At 40.8% G+C, this 9,771-nt stretch overlaps 1 pseudogene; it reads right to left on the minus strand.

Annotated features, from left to right (window-relative positions):
- Nucleotides 1–1,450: 1,450 nt before the first annotated feature.
- Nucleotides 1,451–2,397, minus strand: LOC121288443 (annotated as a pseudogene).
- Nucleotides 2,398–9,771: the final 7,374 nt, after the last annotated feature.

Raw genomic sequence — 9,771 nt, forward strand, 5'->3', positions numbered from 1 at the left:
TATTGTTTTAATTAGTAGCTAACTGGCTTTAATAGGCCTTTGACACTTCGGCAGGCGCACAGTTGACTCGGGTGCGCGCCTCTCAAAGTGACGCACAGTGACGTCAGGATGCATGCCCAATGTCACTGTGTGTCATTTTACACCTCGGCGAGCGGGCCCTGCCCCCGCTCAGCGAGCCGAAGATTCTGCCCTAAGACTTAAGAGTCTAAGACTTGATTGTTCTTTTAACTTTAGTGTAAAATAGGCATTGACCACCCATCATACTCCCCATCCTTTTCTCCACTCACCTCAAGGGAAAGGAAAACTGGGCAGTGTATATAAGTGGTGGCCGATCAGATACCGTCCATTTTGCTCTCAAGCCAAGTCTGTACTCTCCGCCCTATGGTTCTTAGTTCACCCTGGTCTGTGGATCTCAGTTGGGGCCACAGCTTTTCACCATATTAATCAAAGATTTGGATGAAGGAATCGAGAGTTGTACATCAGATTTTGCAGATGATGCTAAGTTGCAAGGTATAATAATAGTGTAGCTGGGAACTGGAAGTTACGGACTAAGTGAATGGGTAAAAATGTGGCAAATGAAGTTCGATCTGGGCAAGTGTGAGGTTGTCCACTTTCAGATCTAAGATAGACAAATCAGACTATTTTCTAAATGGTGAGAGACTGTGGGAAAGCTAAGGGATCTGGGTACACATATCAGTAAAAGTGAAGAGACGGTTATTAAGGGCAATCCAAAAGGCTAATGGAATGTTAGCCTTTCTCTCAAGGTGGCTAAAATACAATGAAGAGGAGGTTATACTTCACTTGTATAAAGTCTTGGTCAGCTCCATCTGGAAAACTGCATTCAGTTCTGGGCACTGCATCATAGGAAGGATATACTTGCCTTGGAGGCCTTGCAGCACAGATTCACCAGAATAATAGCAAGGCCAAAAGGTTTAAAGTATGAGGGCAGGTTGCATTAGCTTGGCTTGTATTCCGTGATTGTGAAAAATCTGATGGATGTGTCTAAAATGATTAAAGGATATGATTGAGTAGAGGCAGGCCATTTAGAGGAGATATCATAAATCTAGAACTTTCTCCCCCAAATGTCTGTGGATGCTGGATTAGTTGAAGCTTTCATGACTGAGATAGATTCATTTTTGTTACTTTAGCAATGGGGTTGAACTACAAATCAGTCATACGTGAATGACAGAACAGGCTCAAGAGGCTGAGAGGCCCATTCTTGTTCTGAGGTACTTAGTGCCTTACTCAATTGAAGGACGGGGACAGGCCATAATTTTCATGAACACCTGAGGTCATGTATTTGATATTAAATCATTTGTGAATAAGACATAAGCTGTCAACAAAGAATTCCACAACTCTAATTACTATTCTTGCAACTGGTGCAGTTTGGAAAAGTTGAACAAGAAATTCACACATTTTATGTAGCCGTTTCTCACTGCAGTCAGGATAATCACTTCTGCTGTGTGAAATTCAGCCACCCACACTTCAGGATGATACTCATCTTCTTTTTTAATTTGCTGTGACCAGTCGCCACAACCAGTGGGTAGAATCCCACGAACCCTAAGGCAGAGAACCTGGTGATAATTAACATGTAGTGTGTCGGGGACTACCCTTAAAATTATAATAATTCACTGAAAATACATGGGTGCCCCAAGAGAAAATGAACAGCAAGATCAAGTACAGGATGGTCTTGGCTGCTTTCCATTCAGTGTTGACGTGGCCACTGGAGAATTGGACATCCTGGGTTTTTCTGTAATGCCTGTAGAGAAATAGCAAGGTGGCAGCGTTTGCAAATATCATTAGACTAACTGGGATTGCTTCGTGTATTACGACAGAGACCAAGGTGTATGCAAGACCGCTAATTTCATTTGGAAATGTCCACACGCAGCCGAGTAAAGGTCTGATAGTGCTACTGATCACCATTAAGTTATTGGTACTGTTATTCTTGGAGCTGGATGAGTATGGCAGGGCAAAGCTTGCGTACACCAGGCTCAAAGCCCACTCCACCACCAGGGTCTTCACAACCTTCCTCCTCTCACTTAAACTTTCCATCGTGCTCCGGCTTGTTCTGATTGTGACAAAGTGGTACAGTCTTAGGCTGAGGGTGACCCAGATACTTGCTGATCTCAGCCAGGTCCAGATGAACATCATCAACCTGCAGCCCACATCAGAGAAAGAGACAGTCTGTCCAGCATCAAACGTCAGAAGCAAGATGTTCCTCGTCAGGGAAAGCATCAAGTTTGCCATTGCAATGTTCATCAGGATGAGGTTGGAGGAGGCGAGGTTATGGTTTTCTCGGGTGGAGTCGGCAGCAATCCAGATAACCAGAGCATTTCCAAAAATCCCACAGGATACCAGCAAACCATAAACGAAAACTTGCACAGGATGTCCTGCCATGTCACATCAATATTGAATCTACAGGAGATCACTGAAATAAAACAGACATCAGGCAGAATTAATACAATAGTCTCATAGAGGAAATAACCCTATGATTTCCTTAAAATTTAAACACTAAAAAGAAAACTAATTAACTTTCAAATTCATTTTGAGGTTATTTTATTTATTCTTTATTATTGTTCTATAAATAGTAAATTCTGAAGGTATCTGATACCCATTTCCTGTTCTATACAAAGTCTTGCTTACTCATCTTGTTTACCATCATCAAACTTCACTGGATCTTTTTCCAATCCATTGGTTTAAAAACCCATGGCTTGTTTACAAATCCCTACATATCCTTAACCCACCCTGTGTCTCTGCTCCCATCTTTACTTCTTTTAGCCCTCCAGTTCATCTCTGATGTTACAGTCTTCAGCTATCATACCCTCATGCACTCTCCCTTCCTAAGCTCTTCTACCTCACTGCCTCTCTTTCTGCCTTTAAAAAACAGCCATAAACCTTCCTCTTTGATCCCAATTCTGCCAGCTTCCCAACACCTCCTACTATTGCTCAAAGCAACACATCAGAATGGGTTGGCTTTGCTAAGTTAAAAGTGCTCTACAGCTCTTATTTTCATCTATTGTCCCATAAATATGTGCAATCAGGATTTAAGGGCATAAACATGGGCAGAGATGAGTTACAGTAGCACATATTCTGGTCAAGTTAACATGAAGCAGCTTGCTAGAGTATGACAGTATAACATAGCATCACCATGAAGCACCTAGGGGGAGAAAAGCAATGAACAGTCGTAAGGAGGTAAAACAGAGCTAAAGGTGCAATTGCTGAACCACTTTTTCCAGTTATTCATCATGTTCTCATTGTGAAGACCTCCTCTTTAATTACTTGTCCAACCTTTTGAACTAAGAGTCCTGGCATCTCTATTAGGTCCTCAACAAATATCCACTACCATAACAGTATCCAACACATAGAAGGCTAGATGTGAAACAAAATCTTTTAACCTCTCCTTCTTTCTAGTGATGATTTTGAGTTGATATTCCCTTCTTACTGATTCTTCAAGCTGTGGAAATCTTCTTTCACTGTTTGTCCTCCTAAAATCCTTACATAATTTTGAAAGCTTCTATTAGTTTCCCCCTTAATCTTCACCATGCTTCATTTTTGGAGAATTTCTACATTACGAATCTCTTAACTATTATCATTGCAGTGAACCTTTGTTAACGGATACTGACTCTTCCTAATTGACCCAGGCTGATTTACCTCGCTTATCACATGCTGACTTTCCCATTTTAATCATGTTTTATCTTCCTCAATTATCCTGCACACATTATCCCATGCTAACTCTTCCTGATTATCCTTTGCTGACAATTCATAAGATGCAGGAGCAAAAGTAGGCCATTTGACCCATCAAGTCTGCTCCGACATTCAATGAGATCATGGCTGACCTGATAATCCTCAACTCCACTTCCTTGCTTTTTCCCCATAACCTTTGATTCCCTTATTGATTAAAAATCTGTCGATCTCAGCCTTGAATATACTTAATGACCCAGCCTTTGCAGCCTTTTGCAGTAAATAATTCCACAGATTCACTACCGTTTGAGAGAATTCCTCCTCATCTCTGTCTTAAATGGGCGACCCCTTACTCTGAGATTTTGCCCTCTAGTCCTAGACTCTCCCACAAGGGGAAATAACCTCTCAGCATCTACCCTGCCAAGCCCCCTAAGAATCTTATATGTTTCAATAAGATGGCCTCTCATTCTTCTAAACTCCAATAAGTGCAGACCCAACCTACTCAAGCTCCCCTCATAAGAAATTCCCTCCATACCTGGGATCAACCTAGTGAACATTCTCTGGTCTGCCTCCAATGCCAGTACACCTTTCCTTAGATAAGAGGACCAAAACTGTTCACAGTATTCTAGATGTGGTCTAACTAGTGCCTTGTATAGTTTTAGCAAGACTTCCCTATTTTTATACTTCATTCCCTTTGAAATAAGGGCCAACATTCCAATTGCCTTCCTTATTACCTGCTGAACTTATATGCTTTCTTTTTGGAATTCATGCATGAGGAACCCCAAATCCCTCTGTGCTGCAGCTTTCTGCTGTCTTTCTCCATTTAAATAATATTCAGCTCCTCTATTCTTCCTGCCAAAGTGCATAACCTCAAATTTTCCCACATTATAATCCATCTGCCAAATTTTCATCCACTCACTGTCTATATCTCTCTGTAGATTCTTTGTACCATCCTCACCACTTGCCCTCCCACCTATTTTTGTGGCATCAGCAAACTCGGCGATAGTACATTCATTTCCCTCATCCAAGTCATTAATATATATTGCAAATATTTGTGGCCCCAGCACTGATCCCTGTGGCACTCCACTATTTACAGGTTGCCTTTCTGAAAATGCCCCCCTTATCCCAACCCTCTGTCTTCTATTAGTTAGCCAAACCTCTACCCATGCTAATATACCACCCCCAACACCATGGGCTTTTATCTTATTAAGTAGCCTTATGTGCGCTACTTTATTGAACGCCTTTTGGAAATCCAAATATATTACACCTACTGGTTCCCCTTTGTCTATCCTGCTTGTTACCTCCTCAAAGAATTCTAATAAATTTGTCAGGCATGATTTCCCCTTCATGAAGCCATGCTGACTCTGCTTGATTATATTATGCATTTCTAAATGCTCTGCTATTACATCCTTTATAAAAGACTCTAACATTTTCCCAATGACAGATGTTAAGCTAACTGGCTTATAGTTATCTGTTTTTAGTCTCCCTCCCTTTTTGAATAAGGGTGTTACATTGCAGTTTTCCAATCCTCTGGGACTTTTCCAGAATCTAAGGATTATTGGAAGATCACTACTAGTGCATCCATTATCTCTGTAGCTACTTTCTTTAATACCCTAGTTTGCAACCCATCAGGTCCAGGTGACGTATTGCCTTTAGCCTCATTAGTTGCCTTAGTATTTTTTCTCAAGTGATAGTTATTGTATTTATTTCCTCCCCCACTTTTTCCCCTTGATTATTTAGTATTTTTGGAATGCTATTGGTGTCTTCTACCGTGAAGACTGATGCAAAGTACTTATTCAACTCCTTTGCCACTTCCTGTTTCCCCATTACTATTTCCCCAGCCTCATTCTCTAAGGGACCTATGTTCACTTTGACCTCTCTCTTCCTTTTTATATATTTAAAGAAGCTCTTATTGTCCATTTTTATATTACTTGCTCATTTACCCTCAATGTTTATTTTCTCCCACTTCATTGTTTTTTGGACATCTTCTGTGGATTTTTAAAACTTTCCCAATCCTTGGGTTTACCACTAATCTTTGCCACATTGTATGTTTTTTTCTTTCAATTTGATACACTTCCTGACTTCCTTGGTTGGTTTATCCCCTTCCTAGAATCCTTCTTTCTCACTGGGATATATCTTTGTTGTGAGTAATTAACTATTTTCTTAAATGTCTGCCATTGTTCATCGACCGTCTTTTCTGCTAAACTCCTTTCCCAGTCCATTCCAGCCAACTCTGCCTTCATTCCTTTGCAATTATCTTTATTTAAGTTTAGCACAGTTGTTTCCTACCCAAGTTTCTTACTTTCAAACTGAATACTAAATTCTACCATGTTATGGTCACTGTTTCCTAGGGGATCTTTTGCTATGAGATTAGTTATTAAAACTGCCTTATTACACATTACCAGATCCAAACTAGCCTGCTCCCTGTTTGGATCTACAACATATTGATCTAGGAAATTATCCCAAATTGACTCTATGAATTCTTGCTCGTGGTTACCTCTGCCAATTTGATTTTCCCAATCTACATGAAGATTAAAGTCATGCATGACTAATGTACCACCTTTTTTACATGCCCTCATTATCTCCTGATTTATTCTCTTCCCTACAGCATAGCTACTGTTAGGGGGGGGGGTCTATAAACTACTCCCACCAGTGTCTTCTTCCTCTTGTTATTTCTTACCTCCACCTATATGGATTCTACATCCTCCAATCCAAGATAATTTCTTGCTATCGTACTTATTCCATCTCTTACTAACAAGGCTACCCCACCACCCTTTTCTTCCTGCCTGTCCTTTTGAAAAGTCCCATATCCCGAATATTTAGTTCCCAGCTTTGATCTCCTTGTAACCATGTCTCTGTAATGGCTATAAGATCATACCCATTAACCCATTAACTCCCTAATTACCCCATGCTAACTGTCCCTGAATAAACCATGCTGCTCTCCTTGATTCGTCTTTGCAATTCGCTCATTTCATCATTTGGCTGCCCCTGTACTTTTTCATCAAATGTTCTCCTTTTTTGCCTTCTAAAGATGATGAGCAATGGTTCCACATATGCCAGGTTTGCTCTGGTACCTCACCTGAGTGATCATTCACATGAGCTAACGCAATGAGTGTTGACAGGCTTTTCATTTAATGAGAGCTACACAGGCAGGGATGATTACAGTAGGAATAATTAAAGTGAATTGCTATGGAGGCAGTAATTCTGTGATTAAGTGTTCCCATCAAAGGAGCTGTCCCTGCAGGGAGATGAGATAGGCTGATTGCAGCCCCGATTTTCTGGTCTGTGTCTTTTCTTCATATAAATATACAAATTAGAAGCAGAAGAAGGCCATTCGGCCCCTTGAGACTGCTCTGCCATTTAATAAGATCATGGCTAATCTGTTTATCTTTCGAATTCCACATCCCAGTCTACCCCTGATAACCTTTGATTCCCTTGCCTAATGAGAATCTATCTACTCCCGCCTTTATTCAAGTAGGAAATTTGCTCAATATTTAAAGACCCTGCCTCCACTACCTTCTGAAGCAGAGAGTTTCAAAGTTGTACAACCTTCTGAGAGAAAAAAATTCTCCCCATCTCTGTCCAAAAAGGGTGACTCCCAATTTTAAAATAATGCGCCTAGTTCTGGATCACCCACAAGAGGAAACATCGTTTCCACATCCACCTGCTCAAGTCCATTCAGGATCTTATATACTTCAGTCAAGTTGCCCCTGACTCTTCAAAACTCCAGTGGAAACAAGCCCAATCTGTCCAACCTTTCCTCATAACACAGCCCACTCATTCCACATATGCTAAAAGTGCATGACCTCAGAACCATACCTTTTTATCAATATGATTATAGGTGTTTTTATAACCCTAAATAATTATAACTGCTATAAACAAAGGGTAAGAGGCTTGCTTTAATGAATGGTGAGAGACTAGTGGATACATTGACAGAGTCAGCAAACAGTTCACTAACAGTGACTACGATTTAGTAAAGCTTGAAGTAAGAGTTACAATAGAAATAAAGAGAAGCAGTGCTAGAATTTAATTTCAGAAAGACTGACATTGAAGGGATAAGGAAGGAACAAAGAATGACAGATTGGTGTACACTGTTAGATAAGATATTACAGACTTGTAAAAGATAACAGACTCCTATAACAGACTCCCTTTCATAGAGCTCTTTGACAGGCTCATATAATGGTCTCCTTGTAATTGACTCATGTAACAGATTTCTCAAGCAAATACCTATAACAAGTGTTTTTATTCTATTTTTCTTGTTCAATGTAATCCAAAAAGTTCCCAAGCATTCTGAATCTAAACCTGACCTGTCCATTGTATGGACTATCAGAAGATCTTTAACACAACCTTTTCTTCTCCCATTTGTTTCCCTTCAGAATAATCAACACTCTTGTGAATTTATTCCATGCTGCATGTCTCCCTATCAAGCCTTTGTGGTTCCATGAAACTGTGGTTCCCTTCTGTAGTCATTAATTCTACAATGGGGTATGGTAGCATAGTGGTCATGATATTGAATTCATAATCCACTGGCTTTAACTAGTGATCCAGCAACATGAGTTTAAATCCCACCATGGCAGCTGGGGAATTTAAATCCAATTAATAAACAAATCTGGGCTATACATCAATGGTGACCATGAAGCTATCGGACTGTGATGAAATCCCATCTAGTTTACTCATTATCTTTAGAGAAGGAAATATGCCATCGTTACTGGATCTGACCTAAATGTGACTCCAGACACACAGTAGCATGGTTTACTCTTAACAGCCCTCTGAAATGGCTCAGCAAATCAGTAATACTAAAGAAGGTGGCTCACCAACATCATCTCAAGAACAATTAGGAATTGGCAATAAATGTTGACCTTGCCAATGACATCCACATCCTGAGGATGAATTTTTTAAAAAAGAGCACATCCAATGTATTGATGACATTCCAAATGGGATTACCTCAACTGGACATAAAGTCATTATAACAGAGTGCAGTGCTGACCAGAATAAGTGTTGTGCCAAATATACTGAGCATTAAGAGAATCCAAGCCTGTTGGTAAAGTCAAACCCAAGACACAGAACTTTTCTTTATTAAGAGAGTTTATTGACTTTGTTCAGTCTCCTACCTCTCCTTTTCTCCCAGTGCCCCAGCAGTCCCCTATTTATATTCCTTTGAGTAAACAAAATGGAACAAAAATAAACCAATTAACAATAAACTAATTAAATTGACAGCCCTTAAAGGGGCACCGTAACAAAGGACAAAACTTTAAAGAACTCTTAACTATTCAAATTGAAATGTCATTTTGGGGGGGGGCCGATGATACATTCCAGCCCCAGTGGTGCCCACTGGTCATGGAAATCCTCAACCCTACTGACAGCCATGCTCCCTCTCCAGGAGTAGATAGGTGGGAACATAGCCACAGAAGAAGGGCAGTCAGGCCAGATGATCCCCTTAATGTGTCATAATAAAAACAGAAAATGCTGGAAAAATTCAGCAGGCCTGGCAGTATCTGTGGAGAGAGAACCAGAGTTAACATTTCTAGTCCATATGACTCTTCTTCAGAGCCCCTTAACCTGTCCCCTATTTATATGCTGCACCTCTAGCCAAGCTGTTCCAGTACAGCTACAACACTGGAATCTACCTGGCTATGTGGAAAATTGCCCAGCTATGCCCTGCATACAAAAAGCAGGACAAATACAACCCAGTCAATTACCACCCCTTCAGTCTACTCTCCATCATCAGTAAAGTGATGGAAGGAGTTTAGAACAGTGCTATCAAGCGGCACTTGCTTAGTAATAACCTGCTCACTGACGCTCAATTTGGGTTCTGCTGGAGCCACTCAGCTCCTGACCTCGTTACAGCCTTGGTTCAAACATGGACAAAAGAGCTGAACTCCTGAGGTGAGGTGAGAGTGACTGCCCTTGACCTCAAGGCAGCATTTGACCGTGTGTGGCATCAAGGAGCCCGAGCAAAACTGGAGTCAATGGGAATCAGGGGGAAAATTCTCCACTGTTTGAAGTCATGCCTAGCACATAGGAAGGTGGTTGTGCTTGTTGGAGGTCAATCATTTCAACTCCAGGACATCACTGCAAGAGTTCCTCAGG

The sequence above is a fragment of the Carcharodon carcharias genome, chromosome 15, assembly GCF_017639515.1.
Source record: "Carcharodon carcharias isolate sCarCar2 chromosome 15, sCarCar2.pri, whole genome shotgun sequence".
NCBI lineage: Eukaryota > Metazoa > Chordata > Chondrichthyes > Lamniformes > Lamnidae > Carcharodon > Carcharodon carcharias.